The sequence below is a fragment of the Perna viridis genome, chromosome 3, assembly GCF_037379345.1.
Source record: "Perna viridis isolate PV_CMFRI_1.1 ecotype Kerala chromosome 3, ASM3737934v1, whole genome shotgun sequence".
NCBI classification, from domain to species: domain Eukaryota; kingdom Metazoa; phylum Mollusca; class Bivalvia; order Mytilida; family Mytilidae; genus Perna; species Perna viridis.
Genome location: NC_142447.1, coordinates 9,154,840 through 9,176,161, shown reverse-complemented (window position 1 = coordinate 9,176,161; position 21,322 = coordinate 9,154,840). Strand labels below are relative to the sequence as shown.

General features: G+C 33.8%; 1 pseudogene across 1 annotated transcript; it reads left to right on the top strand.

Moving 5' to 3' along the window:
• Positions 1-1,972: 1,972 nt before the first annotated feature.
• Positions 1,973-19,972, top strand: LOC148620925 (uncharacterized; annotated as a pseudogene). The gene is made up of 7 exons (XR_015920808.1): positions 1,973-4,714; positions 5,759-5,903; positions 6,168-6,421; positions 9,158-9,253; positions 14,755-15,871; positions 15,940-16,435; positions 16,471-19,972. The product of XR_015920808.1 is annotated as an uncharacterized LOC148620925 (transcript).
• Positions 19,973-21,322: the final 1,350 nt, after the last annotated feature.

Here is a 21,322-nt window from a genome sequence, read left to right as displayed (position 1 = left end):
ACATGCATCATTACATGCAAAAAAAAAAAAAAACACTGACACCGGTAAAATACCAATAGATTGTGGTAACGTGCAAATGTTCGCCCAGTCTTCAAAAGAGGATAAAAACACAACGTAATAAACTATAGACCAATATCACTCAAATGCATTCTCTGCAAAATCAAGGAGCATATCATTGCAAGTAGCGTAATGAAACACCTTGAGTGTAACAACATCTTACACGGCCTTTTGCATGAATTTCACCATTCAAGATCCTGCAAAACCCAGTTAGTTTCATTTATTCAAGTACTTGCTCAAAATAACAATATCAACATTCAGACGGGAACGACATATTATCTAGTGGGAACGACATATTTTCTTCAGGGAACGAGAAATTTATCTTGTGGGAACTACATACTTTCTTGAGGGAACAACAAAATATTGATTATGTTGTGGGAACGAGATATTTATTTTGTGGGAACGACATATATTATCTTGTGGGAAGTTCGGTGGCAGAATGCGGCCATGAAAAAAAAAATATTATGTTGTTCCCTCAAGAAAGTATGTAGTTTGAACAAGATAAGTTCCTCGTTCCCTCAAGAAAATATTCTAGATAATATATAAACTCTCATTCTGTATTTGGGGACTAAAGAGTCAAGATGTGTTGATCTCAGTGACGTAAATATATTGATCCCGAGAAGGTAAATCACCCACTACCAACGCAAACACGCTCATTATCCCTCTCCCCTCACTGACAAAAACACAAGAACGATTTTAAGCCATAAAATAATGAGGAAATGATATATTTTTGACGATTGACGAGGATAGAGTTATTGAATCAGGTCAAGTTCTCAATGCGTAGGCCCTAGTGTAAGGTATTGTTCATGAACACGAGTCATGAATATGACCGGGGAACTCCTGAAGTTGTTGACGGGGGTGTGCAGAATTGATTGCTCAACCCGAATTTCATGCAGCACTCATCTTAAATAAAAATCCATACCCGAATAAATACTGTCTCAACAAATAAAAACCCAAAACCAACACCTGCAGAGCATAAATCTGGCCAACAGTATCATTTAGTAACATGGTATGTTTACAATGTTATAGACAATGAGATTGCATGTAGTAAGTGGATTATGATATGATAAATAGATTTTTAGTAATAAGAGTGGGTATGACATTATGTTCTCTTTGAAATGCATAGAGGAATTAATACCAAATGACAAAAAAGTGACCCAAATTAAAGGGACTCGTCAAAATATATACCCGAATATAAAATTCAAAAGCTGAGGAATGCACTACTCCTATAACGTAAGAGGTTGGAATTCCGTTCCTCTATACCCCAACGATGGCACCAAACTAGAAAATGGCTTGCCAGACAGCCTCTAGCATTGCTGGAAAAAGGATGTACCTACAATTTCCAAACATGCCCCGTATAATACAGGGGCGGATCCAAGATTTGAGTTGGGGGCGTTAATTGAATTAAATGCCATGCATGCAAAGCAAGGCAAAGGGTATTATGGTATGAAAATTGTGGTTAAAAATGTTTTTTCTTACCGTTTTAGGGGGGCGCACGCCCGGTACGCTATTCCTTGGATCCGCGCCTGTAATATGTTCATTTAATGAAGTTACAGTCCCACCCCCAGGGGGGAACATCCATATGCCAATATTTTCGATAAATAGTTGCGAATTTATCTTGGGACGAATTTAATAGACCCTTTTGTGGTAAGTTGGTGAACATGCTCAATGTACACTTCTGCGAGGTAGGGCTTGAGTATAACAAAAGAATTTTCCTCGCGGAAGTGTACATTGAGCATGCTCTACGCATGCTCATCGACTACCCCAGTGTTAGCACAAAAGGGTTTATTGTTTCGTATGATATGATTATGTCCCGCTTCTTTCCCCTGTCTTGTGTTTCTTTTTTCCCGCTTTCGTGGTCGCTGCGTTAGCTCTATGAACTCCCCTGGTGTTAGTGATAAGGTCTTTTGTAAAACTACGTGTCTATTACTTTTTGTCTGCCTATTTCATTAATATTTTGCTTTTTGTATTATGTGTTATCGTGGTATTACTTGTTATCAATCTATACAAATTACTTTAAAGGAGACAGGGCACACAAAAATACATCCATCATTTTATAAACGTTTATAAAACTAGAGTATGTTTAATTACGAGTGTGACAAATGTTTTCTCATCAGAATAGCGCTAAATAAAGATAGAAGGATTTATTTGTGTTTTCACTACAACATAATTGATATGCATAAATCATCAAATGAAAACTGGAAGTAACACTCAATTACCATTTATGGAAATGCTATGTAATTTGTTCTCAATATCTATTTGGGTTCATTGAATGTTTACACTTGCCAGAAAAATAATGCATCTTCGAAAATTCATTGCATATATGATGCACTGATCTGGGCAATAATTGTGTTTGGAAAGTAAGATGACTTCTCTTCTCTTATTCTGTCAGCTTTTCATTTTCATTACTAGGCATACATCTGGGTGGTGAATACACAACTACTTTGCACACTATTTTTAGGACTTGAACAGGAGGATACAACTAAAATAGTGACACTGTGTACCATTCTTTCTTTGCCGCTGGGTTATATAAATAAACAAGCTTGGTAGACTTACTGTAATTATGACCAAGAGATAGCGTGGGTGGCTTCTTTTATCTTTACAGGGTCCATTGACCTATGACACAGGTGTCGTGCAAGTATATGAAATATACATGTAATTGAATTTCTTTTGTCTTATGGATCTTGAAATAAAGAATTTGACACTACACAGTATAAAAGACAATATTTCTTTTATAGGTCAGTTCAAGGAGTTAAAAATAGTTAAATATATTTAACTCCTTAGTCAGTTGAAATATTTAATTTTAGCAAAAAAATATTTTCGATAAGAGGATGCTTCAGCACGAAACCCCTATAGGTTATCAAATAAAATTATCAAAAACCAATTAAAAATAAACAGGTGCGTATTATCCACTATACTAGCATGGACTTTGTATTACACTCCCTGCTACTGGTACACTTGTCAGGAATAACGTTCCTTAAGAAAAGGGCAAAATCAGTATTTTCATCGAAAATCAAGATCATAGTAGTTTAAATCTTAGATTATGATTTTAATTTACTTTATGTAGAAAGTTCAATCTTACATGACAGAACATAGTGAAATATTTCTATATAATCTTCGAACAGAAGTGGTGTCGTCTCACTGTGGATAGTCTGGTCTTCATACATGTTAAGGTTTAATATTTCTGTCATTGTTTATTTTCTTCTCAAAGTGGTTTAATTTGATACAACTGCAAGTGTATATTTGCTGGCAAAAAAAAACTTTCAATAATTTCACTCTCAGTTGTAGAAATCATGCTACAAATGCAGAAGCCCCATGCTTTTCAACTACTCGATCTGTGAATAAGGAACCATTGACATAACGCGGTCATATCATGACCTCATGGCTAATTAAAATTTGTATGGCTTGGGTCTTCGTCCATTTTGAATCAATTGGTCAATTAAAAGACCGAAGTAACTACAAGGGGTGTTTTGATTATATATATTAGGTGTAATAAATCAAATAAACCAAAAATGAAAAAAAAAAAAAATTTTTAATTTAAAACATTCATTAGAAATTTGTGAGGTGATATAACAGTCTGAATCTTCTCCTTACTGGCGTTACTATAGATCTGTAATCATTTTGACAATATACATTTATTATATTAAATTTATTAGAATAGAAAAAAACGTACATGATATATATACATGTGTATTTTTTAAGAAAATAAGCGTTATTTCTCCCTTTATGTACTAATTCTGAAACAAATTTTTATTTAATGGTGAAAATAAATTCCTGTGTGTTAATTATCCACTTGGGTGCTTTTTAGTATGACCATTCATCAGTCAATCTTCAAATTTTACTTCTTTATGTTTGGGTGATACTAAGTATGCAAATAGCAACTAAATAATAATTAATAAAGAAGTAAAACTCACAGAAAAGCAGCAAACAATGATATAAGATTTTTATCAAGTACTATTACCCCAGTACTTCTTCTTAAATATAGTATTAAGTAGTCTTTCTAAAAGTCAAGCAGGAGGTGATCAATGCATGTCAGAAACCCACTGAATTCAGTTTAATTTTTTGTTCAGAAACAGTTATTGATTACATAACCACTCTTACTTTTTTTATTTGGTTTTTGCACTTTTGAGATAAAAAATTATCTAGATTGTATATGAAATTGGTACTTCGCAAGAGTTATCGTTCTTGATTTGGTTTCATTCGGTTGATTGTAGTGGAAGATGAATGTAAGATTTTCTAAAAAGTGCTGATCTGAATGCAGAAATGATTATCGTTATGTGAATATTTGGCAAATATAGACAGAAAAAGCATCATTTGTTTGGTGGATTTTTCTTCACCATGAATCGCTTTACCACTTTGGCAGTGTCTGAATTTTTTGTCGACTCGTGTACTTAAAAACTTAGGGGAAAAACTATATGGAGTGTGCATTGGCGTTAACATGTCCGCGACTATATACATTGTGAAGGAACAATGATATATGTAATGATGCTGTTTGTACAAATGGTGCAGGATAAAAACAGCAACGCTGAGATGGCTGTCTTGAAAGCCTCAACACTAGAGTGTCTGGTAGGATGTTTCACTCGAGTACAGTTTGTGGAAAGAATGAGTGTTTGTAATAATCACATCACAGGCTGAAGATTTGAAATGCCATCAAATTGTAATTAACTTATTGTTCAACGTATTGCTATTCATAATTACTGATTAAAAATTTCTTGTACTGTATTGTCCATCACTCTTGATCAACCATGTGTCACAATCAGCCCCAGAGGCAGTGTAAGCACTTGATTGCTTCAACTAGACTGTCACAGGAGCCAGACCTTTTAATTTGTTTTTTTACTAATTTTTGTCATTATACTGATAATATTCACAAGGAGAACAATGCACATACCGCCCCCATCTCTATCATGTCTCTTCCAGACAACTTTTATGCAGGAAAAATTGATTTTTTTCCTGTTTTTCAATGTTGGGTATCAATAATCTTTTTTTATCACAGTTAGGTAACATGGTATCCTGGTGATGATAAACATTTGTTCAGGGCATCCATTTACTAGCCAATTATTTATGCTAGCTCAGAATTCAACAATATTTGGATTATCGTTATAGAGGAAACATGGTATCATGAGTTAAATGGTGATAATGAAAATTTGTTTCAGTTGGCCATTTTAAAAATGGCTGCTATTTTCCCACTATTTTTTTTCACTTTCAAAATTGCATGTTTTTCAGCAAATGTATAAAAGACTTATGTCTTTAGAGCTGGTGGAATAACCAGTCATAGGGGACCTCTGCCAAATTTTTTCCAAGGGGTTCTTAAAATGCTTATAAAGGCATTTCTAGTATTTTACATTCCTTTTGAAATTCAGTTGAACTTAACTATCACTAAAGTTTTAGCACATGTTTCCAGGTGAGGGATTCAGCCTCTTTTTTTAATGTCAATTCAAAAACATGAAGTAGACTGAAACAAAAATTGTGGTCATTTCTTAATAATTGATTTCTATTAACTTTTTTGTTCATAAAAAAATTAAGATGAACAATTAAGAAAGGTTTAATTAATTTAAAATTCTAATTTCCCTTTAGGTGCCTCACTAGGTACAAAAATTACAACTACATGTACATATATGATATGATGGATAAAATTTTTATACCATTCAAATTAAAGCTTTTACAAATGTACATCAAATTAATTTATATTTTATTATTTCAGCAATATATGGTTTATGTAGAGGACATGGTTTCCTGTCGGAGTTGAATAATTATGAAGAAAATATTTAAAAACCATGATTTGACATCACTATAAGCTCAATGTACAACATGATAGCTTGCTAAGCTAATAGGGCAATGTTTGCCAGGTAAGCGATTCAGGCTCTTGAGAACCTCTTACTGTGGAAGGTGTCCATATTAGGAAGCACATTTATATTGAACCATTTCTAAGTTACCAACCCAGTACACCCCCTCCTGGATTTGGTACTTTTAAACTTCCCATTTATTACATGTACAGGGGAAATTTAGCTAGTGAAGGCGTCCATTTTAGGAAACACTTTTATACTGAACAACTTCCAATGTACCATCCCCCATTTGAATTGTCATTGTAATGCCACACATTCTATTTTCAGAGGACCGTTTACTGAGGAAGGCGTCCACTTTGGGGAACACATTTATACTGATCCATTTCCAAGGTACCAACCCTTTACAGTATAACTCCAGTGGATGGCTAAGGTGCTGTAGAGACAATGCTAATATCAAACGATCCATTTCCAAGGTACCAACCCTTTACAGTATAACTCCAGTGGATGGCTAAGGTGCTGTAGAGACAATCCTAATATCAAACGTGCTACTCATATAGTACAATTTTTAAGACTTGAAAAAGGTAACTTTATTTTTTGTAGAGATTATCCTATATAACAAAATTATAAACAAAAAGCAGCTTTATACTATTATTTACTTTGGTTTCAGTATACTAATGACTATACAGACTTGGTCAGTGATTGTTTGACTGAGGCTTTAGGGCAGTGGTTAAACAATTAATGACAAGATCCGTACAGTAATTGACTAGTCAGTCAACAGCATTCTGACGACTCTTCATGGACTTTTAAATGGTGACATTCACTGGTCAGTGGGCGAGTTAAATCAAAATGATTGATGTCAGTTATGGGGCCACTGGATAAATAAGCATACCAAGAGTTTTTATTTTGAAGATGACAGTTATTTAACAGTCATTTTGGGAAATGGTTATTTTATTTGTTCCTTAATACTGCGTTGAATAACTGTATAAGATGCATATACACTCCATTCCTGTTACAAAAAAGTAAAACATTTGAATATCCTTTTATAAAAAAATGTGAAATTTCTTCTTTTTTTTTTTTTTTGCTCCCTTGACCAAAGGCCAGATGAGCTATTGCCACCACTTATGGTTTTTTTGGTCTGTTCGTTCATCTGTTCATTCTTTATACTTTAGGTACCTTAGGTTTACCTATAGGTTCAAACTTATTTATCGAAAACTGTAAGTCGGAGCTTCATGAAACTTTGCACACATAATCATTATTACAAGGACAATACATGCTGACCAAAATTAGACAGTTCCTTTAAATATGTGGGTGGGAAAATAGTGTCATTTCGACATAGTCTTGCTTTGAAAATAACAGAAAAAAGAAGGCAGATATTAAAATTCTAGCATAATGTAATATATAATTGTTTTGCATAATAAGATGGACCTTTGTCAAAATTTTCATAAAGATCAGTCAACCCACAAGAAGTTACAGTCCCTGAAATAGATTTTTATCCATTCGTAATATCTTTAAAATAGTAAAAGATATTTTCATTCTGTAAATTGTAATTATCTTTTTATCATCTATATATTATTCCTAACATAAATTGTCGGGCGATTGGTCAGCTCATTTTGGGCAAAATTGATAGTTAAATTCATGATGCAATATTTTAAAATTGAATCAAATTATAGTTGCTTGCCAATAAAAAATGGCTGTGGTTCCCTAAAATAGATCATAGGGTTAAAAATGCTGTTTTTGCTATTTTTTCCTGACTGTAGAAGGATAATAAGGATGAAAGCTATTACTAAGGTAAACATGGTATCCAGTGATGAATAGAGATGATGAACATTTGTTCCAGGTAGCCATTTTCAAAATTTTACATTTGCTTGGATTTCAACAGTATTTGACTCCTAAAGTAAACATGGTATCCTAAGTTGAATGGTGCTGATGCAGTTGTTTAACCACGATTTGACTTCATTATACATGTATGTTGTTTTTTCAGCATATGTACTAATGCCCCAGCATTTGACATTTCTTTAGTTACTTAGTTGAACTTCACTTAGCCTGCTATCCGATCTCTTATGTTTGCAGAACCTGGATTTCCAGGTGAGCAATTAAGGCTCTTGTGAGCCTTTTTGTTAATTTCTAAACCAATTTCAATTTTTTTTTTACTTTGATCTTCATTTGTACAGATTAAGAATCAGCTATAAAATGTTGAGGATATTGAGGGAGGGATAAGACGGGGCATTTTTTCAACTTTGTTATATCAAGGTTGATTTATAATAATAAGAACAGAGTAAGACAATAAGTCACCCAACATTTCATTACACTCCTTAAGACCTTTAGGTTTCCCGCACAAACGATAAAGGAACATTTCTATTGTGCGTTTAAATGCACGATAAACGAACACTCCTAGCGTGCGTTTAAATGCATGATAAACGAACACCCCAAACTTGCGTTTTAAACGCACGATAAATGAACGCTCCTAGCGTGTGTTTAAACGCACAATAATTGAACGCTCCTAGCGTGTGTTTAAACGCACAATAGATAAGCCATAGACAAGCGATGAAAAAAAAATAATATTGACTTATAATGAAGACAGAAAAAAATGGAAAATAAAATTGATGAAATTACATAGATTGATAATAGAAAAAAGTATAAAAATAACAGTTAAATCAACAAAAATAAAGGAACGCTTCAATCGTGCATTTAAATAAATGCTCCTAGGGTGCGTTTAAATGAACTCTTCTGTCATGCATTTAAATGAACACTCCTTGGGTGCGTTTAAACAAACTCTTCTATCGTGTGTTTAAACAAACACAAAACGATGTGTAAATGCACAATAAACAATGCACGAACGCTAAAATGGGGAACGCGAATGTCTCAAAGAGTGTACCAGTGACTTAGTAAGAAATGAAGTAAAAAACAATGTTTTGGAGACTTAATAATATAAATGTATATGCTATGTATTTTGGAAAATTTTATTTAGTTATTAATATGGGATGAAACCAATCAACTTATAAAATGTTTTGACAATATTTTGCATGTTGGTAGACCTTGATAGTGTGCATCTACCCGTAATATGATGTTCAGAATGGGGGTTGCTGTTCATTTTGACGATTTAATCCACTTTGAAAAACTGAGAAATTCAACAGATATGTAAGAAATTTTTAGAGCACATCTTCTAATGTAACATAGAGATGACCCACCTAAATACCATTTGTCCTGACCAAAAACTAACTTTATATATCTGAGATAATACCAAATCTAACTCGTACATTAAAAGGTCATTTGGTAATTGTGTGTAAAGTTCAAATGTTATTCATTTCTTTCTATAGACCATGCAATCAGACACTGAAATTGAAGAAATCTGTAGTTTTTTAAAGAACAGAGGCCTTACAGTAGAACAGTTAGAAAAAATTGCTGAAAACAAGGTGACTTCTTAAAGACAATTTACACTATTGTTTTTGCGCTTTGCATAGTGCAAAGTACAAAGACATGGTTGGTTTGTGATGTTGCACTTTTACAGCAGAATAGGAAGCTGTTGGGTAAAATTGCAATGAAAAATGATGATTTCCTCCATATACTGCCATGTAAAATTTTACACGAATCTAGTGGTTATAAGTAGATATTAAATGTGATTTGTCTTTAAATGACTTGTATGTTGTTTTCAAAGAAGTTTTTGTAGAAACCTAAAATATCATGATGATATGTGTATCTCCCTAAACAATAGTGAAGAATGCAATTGTTTATAGTATAAATATAGAAATTACCACAGTGTCATTGATCTTCTTGTCAACATACATTTGTATACCTTGTACAGGCAGTTCTTTCATAATATTTCAATGCCCTTAAAACATCCATCAGATTTCCTGTACTTGGTGATTGCATTACTGGTATAAGGATTTGTTGTATTATTGTATACTAGTATTGTAAGAATATTGTCAAGTGTTGTTATGATTGTTGGTAGTATTGTATTTGGTATTGTGGCTTGGAAGTTAGAGCAATAAATTAAACAGTTGAATGAGCAATTAAGGTGTCTGACCAATTAATGTTTCTAAAGCTTGCATTTTAATTAAAGATCTATTTGTTTGCTGTTCAATTCAGCTAATTATGTCAAAAATTTACTTTCTCCCTCGTCAGGATTCCTCACTTAACTTTTTGAAGAACAAGCCTGAATTCTGTTTGTTTGTTTGTTTGTTGGGGTTTAACGTCCGAGCAGCAATATTTCAGCTATATTCAGACAATGAACATGAAATGGATGATAAAATGAACATGAAATGAAAAAAAAAAGGATGGGTCACAAGGATAATAGGGTCGACAAATTTTGATTGCCACTGGAAAAAGGGGGAATATGTAAGGTCGGGCAATTTAGCCTCCTGTGGCGGAGCGCAAAGGTTCCTACTCCTATCAAATACCACAGCAGGGTTCTTTAACGTGCGAGGAACGTGGCATCTTTCCCAACACGGTGCACCACTATGGTTTGCGGTCAGGTTTTCCGTATTATAGCCTGACAACCCCAGCATGCAACACGTCAGGGGTACCCCATTCCACCACCTGGGGCACACATCTCAGTTGCTCTGTGGGCAGAGTGCCTAGCCCCCGGCTAGGTTTCTGAGCACTATTTAGTCGCCTTATACGACAAGCTTAGCGCTGCTGCAGGCCTATTCTTTTAACACCCTGACCTGCATGGGGCGCCTGAATTCTGTGTTCGTGACACATTTTCTTTACATACTGTTAGCTTGTAGCACCTGAGTTTTGGGAAATTTCATAAGCCTGAATACAACTTTACAGGCCTGGGCCATTGAACATGTGGCTAAATTTGAAGACTGCTTCAGCCCTTCATCCTTGAGGGTGACACAAATATCTCCTGTTTAATTTATCTACCATATCACCCACTTTTAGAGATGACAAATAACATTTTTGTCTCGCCTTTTTGTTGCTTAAGCTGTCCACATCAATTTAACAACTACTAATGGTAGGTCAATAATATTTGGTATGGAGATGCACAGGACAAACACGTATCACCTATTATCAACTGCATGGCAATTTAATGCTTGTACCCCTGCAGTCATGCTTCACTGACTTCTGCATTTTAGCTGGTTATATAGCAATTTAAGAGTTTCTGCCCACATCAATTTAGCAACAACTACTAATGGTAGGTCAATGATATTGAGAAAACAGTTACATAAGATTAATTCCATTTCAGTTTCATGGGGATTTTATGCAAATACCCCTGCAGTCATGCTTCACCGACTTTGACATTTTTGCAGACTGGCAATACATTTACTTATTGTTAATGGATTTTATGCAAATCAGTCACACATAGTTGCTATATTTCTGTTTAAAATTCAGTTTGCAGAAAAAAAGCTGACAATGGCCTTCTGAGTGAAAAATTTTCCCAGTCCCTACACAGCTTTAATTATTTGGTATTTTCAATTTTAATATTATATTACTTCATGTCATGAAATTCCATTAAAATTCACATTTTAACCTTTCATGCATTGGGCAATTTTGGGGTTGTTTTTTGTGATGATTCAATGTTTATCTGAAGACAATATTTATTATTTATAGGTATCTCTGTTTTGAGCCTAGACATGAATGTTGACATATCATTCACAGCTTCGTTGACAAAACAATTAAAGACACAATTACAATACTAGTATTGTACACCAATGTTGCATTCACCAAGTACAGATTTTTTTTATATGAAGCCCCATTTAGTGGCGATATATTAACCGATACCCTCCAATAAATTTCCATAAAGTGTTTGTTGGCCCCTCAGTCATTTCCAGATTGCAATTTGAGAACGTACGAAAACATTTTAATGAAAATTGGCACAGTTGTTTAGTTCTATAAAACACAGGTTAAATGTAAGTTTGAATTTCAGTAAAATCCATCCATTAGTTTTGGAGCCATTTTGAATTTTTACCAGATGCATATTCCATTAGTGTCCTATTTTTGCAAAGCAGTAGAAACAATAAGGGCCAAATTTGAAAATGGTGATTATTTCAACTTTAAAAGAAGATTTAAAAAAAAATTCATAAAAAATCAGAAAGTGGTCTGATTTTGATGCATTTTGTTAGCTGACCTGGCTGTTAGGCCATGTGAGCTTATAAATGCCATCACTATGCATCATTAGTCTGTCATTTGTAGTTTTGCCTGTAAACTTTTTTCAAACATTAACTCCAGAAACTACTGGACAGATTGGCACCAAACTTAGCACAAATGTACCTTATGGCATTTTGAATAAAACTATCATTTGGTTTTTGATCTGTCTAAAAACATGGCTGCTAGTACTTAAAATAGAACATACATGTAGGTGTTAAAAAATGAAGGCAGATATCAAAATTCTGGCTGAGATAAAATTGATGAACATGATAATATCTACCCATGTTCCAATTTTTGTAAAAATCTGTCTACCGATATTGCAGTTATTGTCCTTTTTCGAAGCTTTTTGTTATATTTTCATGTTGTTTTCAAAAATCTTCTTCTATAAAACTACTGAATAGATTGAATCAAACCTTGACGACAATGATCTTTTGGGTATCTACTTTAAAGATTGTGTTCGATATTGCCGCCGTTCGAAAAACAAGGCAGCAGTTATGGAAAATAGATAATAAGGGAATAAATGCAGTTTTGGCTAATATTTCACAAACTATTGATGACAGTGGAATATTAATTTGTTTTATGGACAATATGATATACTGAGTTGAATGGTGACATTGAAAATTTTTTCATATCATTCATTTTCAAAATGTGTACGGATTTTTACCAAGTTTGGTTTAAAGAAGAACCAGGGTATCCTGAGTTGAATGGCAACAATGGAATTTCTGTCTGATCATCCATTTTGAACTTTGCTGCCATTTTTCATGAAATGAATTTTTTTTTGTAAACATGTTCAGGTTTCAAAACCATTTTTCTTTTTAAAGGTCATTATGTTACAGGTGAGCGATTCAAGCTCTTCAAGAGCCTCTTCAGTGTTACACTCCTGATATCTAAAAAATGGTTCTGAAATAAAAATAAAGTGTCTGCAATGCCATTTTTTGGTTTCAATCTTTTGTCTTTAACAGCATCTCCAGAAAAATAAAAAATAAAAGTAAATTTGATATTGTTTTTATTTCTTAGCAAGTCTTTGAACTTCAAAGTTGCACTTCTGACACTAAAGGGGGGCTCTATAGCTACTCTCATGCTTCTCATATCTTTATTTTATGAAATCTATGAGTAAATTTGGTTTTATTTTGTACAAAAATGATTGTTCTCTCAAGATTAACCTTTGTTATTGTGAAAGGTCAAGTAATTTGTTCAGGAATAGTATTTTATTTAAGATATACTTATGTTGCTGTTGCAATCCTGACATGTGATCAAATGAGCAAGCTATTTTTCGTAAAATTTACAGTAAAGATACCAAACTTAATAACAAAACCTACTTTTTAACTTGCCCAGTGCATTTTTGTGTAATCTGCAACTTGAAAAGTTTTCTACCACTATTATTGAAGATGTGCATAGTGTTTACATTTATACTGAGGATGTGCACCTCCTATTATGAATAGATTTAAAAAATATTTTTTGCATGTTCCACCTAGCAATTTTCATGTACTAGTAATACACCATCTTATACTGAAAGCAATGTTACGGTGAGGTAGATCCTGACACATGATTGGTCTTGTTCTTCCTCCTTTATGCACTTTTTTTGTTTGACACATAACTCAACCCATACACTTTTTAAGAGATCTGAATGTAACATTGCACAAAAATAGCTTACCAAATGGCGACATGGAGGCCACTTTTAAAATTTTCAAAATGTCTGCCGTCGAAATTTTGAAAAATTCTGAAAAAAATCAAATTAAAAAAATCTTCAAAAAAAATATAGGAATCTCCAAAATCATGCTGCCAAAACAGGAGAGGATTTTTTTTTACTCAGGTGCAATCACAGTTATTTCTTGTTGAATTATTCTTATTCTTTCTTTTTTCTGTCTGTCTGTCTTTTTTTTTTAGCTCACCTTGTCGAAGGCCAAGTGAGGCTATGTCATCACTTGGCGTCCGTCGTTGTCGTTGTCGTCATCGACATCATCGTCGTGAACAAATTTTATAAAATTTTCTCCTCTGAAACTACTGGACTGACAGGTTTTAAACTTGGCATGATTGTTCTTTAGGGTGTTCTCAGTGAATAGATATGGTGCCTATACTAAAAATGGAACTTAGGGGTCATAAGACAGGTTTTTGAAAAAAATTCAAAAATTGTTGCCTTTAGCAAAATTCTGGTTCAGGTCAAGAAAATGCTATGAATAATTTTAGTTGATTTTAACTTAGCCTGTCTCATTCCTCAAGTTTTTCAAATAAGCAGATGGTTAACCAGGTGAGTGATTCAGGCTCTCTTGAGCCTCTAGTTTCCTTCTTTCCGTGCCCATATCTCAGAGATGAGAAATGGAAGTTCAATGAAACTTGGTGATTATAGGCCTACACATCTAATGGCAGAAAAAGACTTTAAATTTTTAAACTTGTATAACTTAGGGGAAACTGGGGGACTCAAGGGGGTTGCTATAGAAGTCCATGGAAAAGACCATTTCTTGTTGACCATTAATCTGTCTTGAAGGTGGTTTTAAATCATTTTCTCATATTGGAATTACGGACATCTTTGGATTTCTTTGAACACACAAATTTCTAGTTTATTTAAATCCAATTGATTCTTAAGACAGGTCCTAATATGTTTATGTTTTGGTGTTAATTTCAGTGATTGAAACACAAATGTAGAAAAAAAAAACTTGTTCTCACGTGATAACTAGTACAAAATGTAATGTATAATCTATAATGCCGAAAAAACTCATCAAAGTAGAAATGATAGGTCATTCTCATTTAAAAAGCAGGTATGGGACTTTAATGTACATGCTTCAATATGTTGTACACTGCAGATAATATTTTGTTTTTCTTTCAGATCGATTCCAATGTCGTACTTATGATGACTATTGATCAGTTGGAACCTTACGTTCCAGCCTTCAGGGATCGAATTGCATTGATGAGTTACTGCAGAAGGACAAGGGAAACTAAAAATACAAGTAAACCAGGTTTGCTTACAAAGTTGATGAGGAAATTGAAGCAAAAGAAATCTGGTTCAGAATCTGACAGTGAAACAGATATTAAATCCAACAAAGGAAATGCTAAACATACCTACCTACTTGGGAACTCCTTTGCTTCTAAGAAAAACAGAAGAGTTGACCTTGGTTGGCAACACTATGACTTAAACAGTAAACAGTATAGGCAAGTTAAAGAGAAAACTGGAGGGGGAATAAGACGCTTGGAAGTAAGCAAGGATACAAAAGGTGAACAGTTACTGAAAACGGCAATAAAAATTTTTTTCCAGGATGGTCAAACACCACACGGCTCAATATCAGATTTTGACTTTGAATTGAAAGATTTCAAGCAAGGCAAAGTTGACCTCAAGAATTCTGTAAATGAGATATATGAAGCAACACATGTCAAATTGCTAAGATTATATTTATGTACTAAGATAAAGACACAGGATGATTTACCAATACTCTCAAAACCATGTACAACATGTACAATGGAGGAATTGCCAACACCTATAGAGCCAACTCATATGTTAAATGATATCAAGCCAGGCAAGTTAGAAAGTGCATGCAGAGATGTAGGAAAATCTTTACAAGCAATTTCAACTTCAGCAGCATTGTCACAAAATGTGACCTTGACCATGCAATCCTCTCCTCTTTCTGTGGATATCAAGTCAGCCAATTTAGACAATACTTGCAGAGATGGAGTCAATTCTTTTCAAACTACAGGTATTCCAGCTTCCCCATTTACACAAAATGTCACCCTGCCTATATCTGTTGAACCTGATAATTCATATTCTCCTGAACTCCCTGAAATACTTTTTCAAGACAGTATAACGTCAAGAAGCAGTACTATATCTATAGACGAATGCAGTTTGGCAGATGTCAGTGATCTCATTGTATTTGGGCCATCAGAAACTGTAACTAGTGATATGCTTTCAGAACCAATAAAACTGGACAGTGGAAAATCTGAACCACCAAGAAGTCCTAGCCCCCTCCTCTATTTGCTGATCCTGTAGATCTACACAGAAGTCCTACTCCATTTATTGAAGATAACCTAAGAAGTCCTAGTCCACCAATTGTTGAGCCAGGATCCCTGTGCCTCAGAGTTCACAGAGCTAATGTAGTAAATGAATTAATTGACCATTTCAAAAATCCACATATATTAAAACTTCAATTCAAGTTTGAAGTTGTAGATGAGAAGGGGCAGATGAATTGGGGGTATCCAGAGATGTCTATACCTCCTTTTGGAATAACTTTTTTCTCAAATCTGCTGAAGGGGAGGATGCAAGGGTGCCTTGTCTTGATGATAAATGGCAGCACGAGGAATGGAAAGCAATTGGAAGAATTCTTTTCAAAGGGTTTATTGATTACGGTTACTTTCCATTCCAACTTGCTCCTTCTTTTGTAATTGCATTAATTTTTGGGGAAACGGCAGTGACACCCGAAATTCTTTTATCATCGTTCATGATGTTCTTAAGTGTTACAGATAGAGAAACAGTTTCTGCATCAATTGAAGGTGAGAAAGGATCAAACCAAGCACACATTTAATCTGATAGCTCACAAGGAATTGATCCAAACAAATACTCAAACTTTTACGGGCATCGCCAGAGAACAGTGCTGAAAGGCAATGCTTCCGATACCTACAACAATATGTGAAATCACTTAATGATCCTTCAAAATTGAAAAAAATGTTTGCAGTTTTTAACTGGTTCTGATTTCATTTGCGTAGATCAAATAAATGTAACATTCAAGAAAACAGAAGGCTCATTGAGGTTCCCAGTCTCCCACACCTGTGGGCCAACCTTGGAGCTACCATCCACATATATTTCATATCCTGACCTAAGGGGGGAATTTGAAAGCATTCTTATTCGGGGAACTGCATGGAGATGCATGTGGCCTAAAATGTTAATGGATTTCATACAATGACTTCATCGAAATGACCAAAACGATGTTAAACTTTGTTATTATGCTCTTATCCATTTTAGAAAGTGACTGTTCTTTCATGTTTAAAAATGTAATTCAAATTATACTTGAATATCCTTCAGTTTTATCTCACCTGGCCAATGGTAACAGTTTATCATATTATGTAATGTTGCTGTCATGGTTATCATTGACATTTTGGCATTGTAAAATATTTGAATTCAATGCTTTGATTTTAGTTGGCAGATTGGTCTGTTGGTATGAAAATGCTACTAACCTTCTGGTTAAACGGTAGGTTAAGTTAATGAACTTGAGGGTCTTAAAATTGTTTTAAAAGATCTTCAGTCTTTGAAGTTTTTTTAATTCATTAAAAGAATTTTTTCAACCCTCTAGTTGTAAAGTAGAAGATGATCAACTGTTTTTTGAGTCAAAACTGTCTAGTTAAGTCATTATTATCAGTAATATAATACAAGATCCATATTGACCAGTGGTCCTGAACTTAAAAGTTGTGTTTTAGTAACTATAGCATGTTATGTGTAGCATTGTTAATCCATATTTTTGACATTTTACACTTTTCATGTGTTTTCTCCACACTTTTTTGGTTTTTTGAAAGAAGTACAAACAATATGTCTGAAAATCGAATAAATATTCCTATGGATTGAAGAAGTATCTCATCTAAATAATATCTGGATTTTTCAGTTGCAAAAATCATATTTTTTTTTGGAAATCACACCCATTTCTGCCTAAACCCATTTTATTATGTTGCAAGGAAGTTATAAAAAAATGTTTTCTGAAGCTATGCTTACTGATTCTTGTATGTACATGTACAAGGAATGTACTAGTAACTTGTATTTATTTTGTAATTGACATATGTTTGGAAGTCATATTGTGTAAAATGATTCATTTACATCTGACCAAGAAGGCCAGAATGTTTAACTGCCATCACTATCCATCTCTCACTTTTGTGTCTGACATCTGTATTTTCAGTTAACAGATTTTTTAAAAACCTGGCAGAAGTGTTCAATGAGAGACCCATTACAAACTATTACCATTCAGTAACAGTTAAAAATATCAACTGTAAAGTGCTTTTAGGTTTCTCTCACTACATATATTCATTGAACTTTATTTGAAAACTGGACAAAAGATCAATGGAAGTTCCTTTAAAAAGAAAACTTCATTTTTTCTGCACTGAAAATACCTTGAGTGTCAAAATTGCATAGAAAAGGTGTTAAATAGATGAATAGATTGAACTAACTATTAACCCATCACTTCCAACGGTCTCATGAAATATCCAAGTTAAAATTGGAACACTTCATTTAACTGTTCTTATCATTTTTCTCTAGCACTGTAATGACATATTTCAACAATATTTTGGGAAGATGTCCCGTTCATAGTTTTTAGTGCAAATATTTGTTCAGGTCTGATTTAAAAAAAGATGGCTGATTGAAAATTTCAGTCAAGACATCTTGAATCATACTGATAACTTTTAAGATTGAATTTGGGTTTTTTGTGCCAAAAGTGAAAGAGGCATATATGTTATTGCCATAATAAGTGTTAGTTAATAATAATTCTTTTGTATGTGCGAGAGATTGTTTCACTCTTTTATCGAAACGTTTTGCTATTTTATTTACATAATTTTGTTTCAGTTCTTTGTTGATTAATGATAGGAAATCATATCATTTTCAGTTAACAAAAAATATGGCCCTCATTGTAGATGTTAGGATACTTTTAATTTACAGAAAAATAGAAAATCCTTGAGGTTAAGCAGATCAGATTTTTTCTTATTTATTCAGATTTTAAGACTGGGTACTCATTTAATCCATAAAACATATTTTTTTTTACTGCAGGCATCATTTGAATTCATGCATGGTTGTGTCTAACTTCACATCAACTCAGTGTGCTTGTGTGGAAAACAAATATATATGTTATAACTGCTCCTTCAAATACCTGTGTTGATAGGCAAAGACATAATGTCACTGTTCCTTAATGATATATTTTCTACCTCCATTGTTAAAGGCGAGAGCAGGTCTAGTAGTCGAGTCACTTCGTCTGTCCATCTGTCCCTCTTCCCATCCAGCCGTTCGTCTCTCCCAAAGTGGGGTTACCATTTTTGTGCAGTGTGATGCTCAATTTGTCTGACAGTTCTGAAACTTTGTACAGTTATTACAAACACCTCCTTTTTTGGTGTACTTTGGGGGAAGATGTAAATTTTGTGGCATATTTAACATTGTCAATTTTTATTTGTGAACAAGGGGACCTGTAATGTATAGTCCAAAACTTAAATAGCTTTAGATAGACATTTATAAAACTATGTACAGTTAATACAAACACAGTGGAGATTTGAACCTCTCCTTTTAGTGTGATTTGAAGCCAAAAGGTAAATTTTGTAGCATATTGAACTTCTTCAATTTTCAACATCCTTTGTTTTCAGGGGATGTCTATTTTTTGTAATTAAAACATAAAACACCTTAAGCTGTACATTTCAAAATCTTTTTACAGTGGTTACAAATGCATTGATTAAGATATGTACATTTTGTACCTGAGACATGCTTTGAGGTAATCTGAGAAAAATTGGAATTGTTATAATTGTTATACTAGAATTTTAGACCATTTTACTGGATATTAATGATTTTTTTTCGCCGAAATATTAATATAATCTAGTACTTTCAGTATCATGTCAACAGATTTTAATCATTATGTACTGTTTTCAAGATAAAATGGATCCATAGTTTGCTCTTGCCATTATAGTGATGTTGCGTATTTGTCATCTGATTAAGTTTATTTTCTTTTAATTTTTTTTATTTGATTACTTTGGGTAATAAGGGTAAGACATGGGTTGAAGGGTGAAAGGGGAGGAGAGAATATTTGGCATGTGTAAAAGATGCATAGTCAGTCCACCATGGACTACATGTGTCAAAAATGCTTAGACCATCCACTACTGCCTGTATGTATCCAATGCAATGAACTTTCTATATATTGGTCCCCCAATGCACAGGGTTCTACATGCTGCGGTTTGACGCAGGTCCAGACATCGATGTGACTTGTTTATACATTGTACAAATTATCTGGTTTAGCCTACAAAATAAACATATTGCTAATATTACATAATTATTGTTAAATGTTTAATAAGCATTGATTATTTTGAATAAAGTGGCAATTAAAGTTAAAGATTTTCATTTTAGGTATGAGTTCCTCCATGGAAACGAAGTGGCAAGTAGATTTTGGAACTTCAGTACCAATCAACATGTATCAACGGATTTTGAACAAACTTTGCATGCTAGATCTCAAATGGTCTTGGTATTTATTTTCAGTTAATGGGAACCATTTGAACACTCTAGACTCTACATTCATCAATAAAAAATAAATTGGTATGGTGTCAGTCTTTAGTAGTATGTAGTTAAAAATCATATGTCAAAAGTTAAGAACTGGCTAAGAAAAGTCATAGGTGATATCGGTTTTCAAGGTCAACGGTCAATGTCAAGGTAGTACTTGTAGTTTCTAAGTCAATATTATCCTTGTGAACACTCTTAGTTATCTACAAGTATTAGGTCACGGAAGCCCGTTAGTACCAAGTGAAGTTCTTTTTTTTTATCTTGTTATAACAACTAACTTGTTATATCCACTAACTTGTTTTAACAACTTAGTTTACTTTTTATATTATCAACTTCGCTAAATTAATTGTTATTACAACTAGCCCGTTAGTACCATGTGAAGCTCTTTTTTTATCTTGTTATATCAACTTAGCTAACTTGTTATATCAACTAGCTATCTTGTTTTATCAACTTAGCTAACTTGTTACATCAACCAACTTCACATGGTACTAACGGGCTTCCGTACTAGGTAGTACTTATCGTTTCTGTTCCGTTCCGTTCCAAAGGTAACAAGATTCGCCTACTCTCTATTACGGTTCAAAATGTCAACAAAACAGGGTCACTCATGGAAAATTATCGAAACTTCAATAATAAATGTAATTTTTGTAGCAAATTTGGTATCGGCATACAGAAAAATGATTCCTGAATCGAACTAAGTAGGTGTGACATGCACGATTTCAACTTGAAAGTCGTTACAAGCAGTTGAAGGGCGGTACTCCGCGGTACCCTAAATCTCTTCTTGTAAAAAACTTTTTGTATGGCACATCGTTCTGACCCCAACCCGACATATCAATATCCAAATAAAAAAGAGGAGGGTTGCAGGGTCAGAGGAAATTCGGACTAGTTAGTACATACCTCATGCTTTTTTTTTTTTTAATTAAAGCCAATTACTTAACAATTACATGCCACAAAATGATATTTTGTCAGTTGGTGCATCTTGGTTAGAAGCCAACATCTGTACTAGAATTAGGACATTTTGCCCTGACCTTCATTTTTCGCATGAACGAATCCGGTTGAGTTTTGCTTAAGGTCAAGATCTCGACAACTACTAGTCATTTAGTGATGAAGTCTTGTCAGTGGCTGTAACTTTGGTAGTATCCAACATCAATGACAGAATTAGGTCATAATTACCTACATTTTC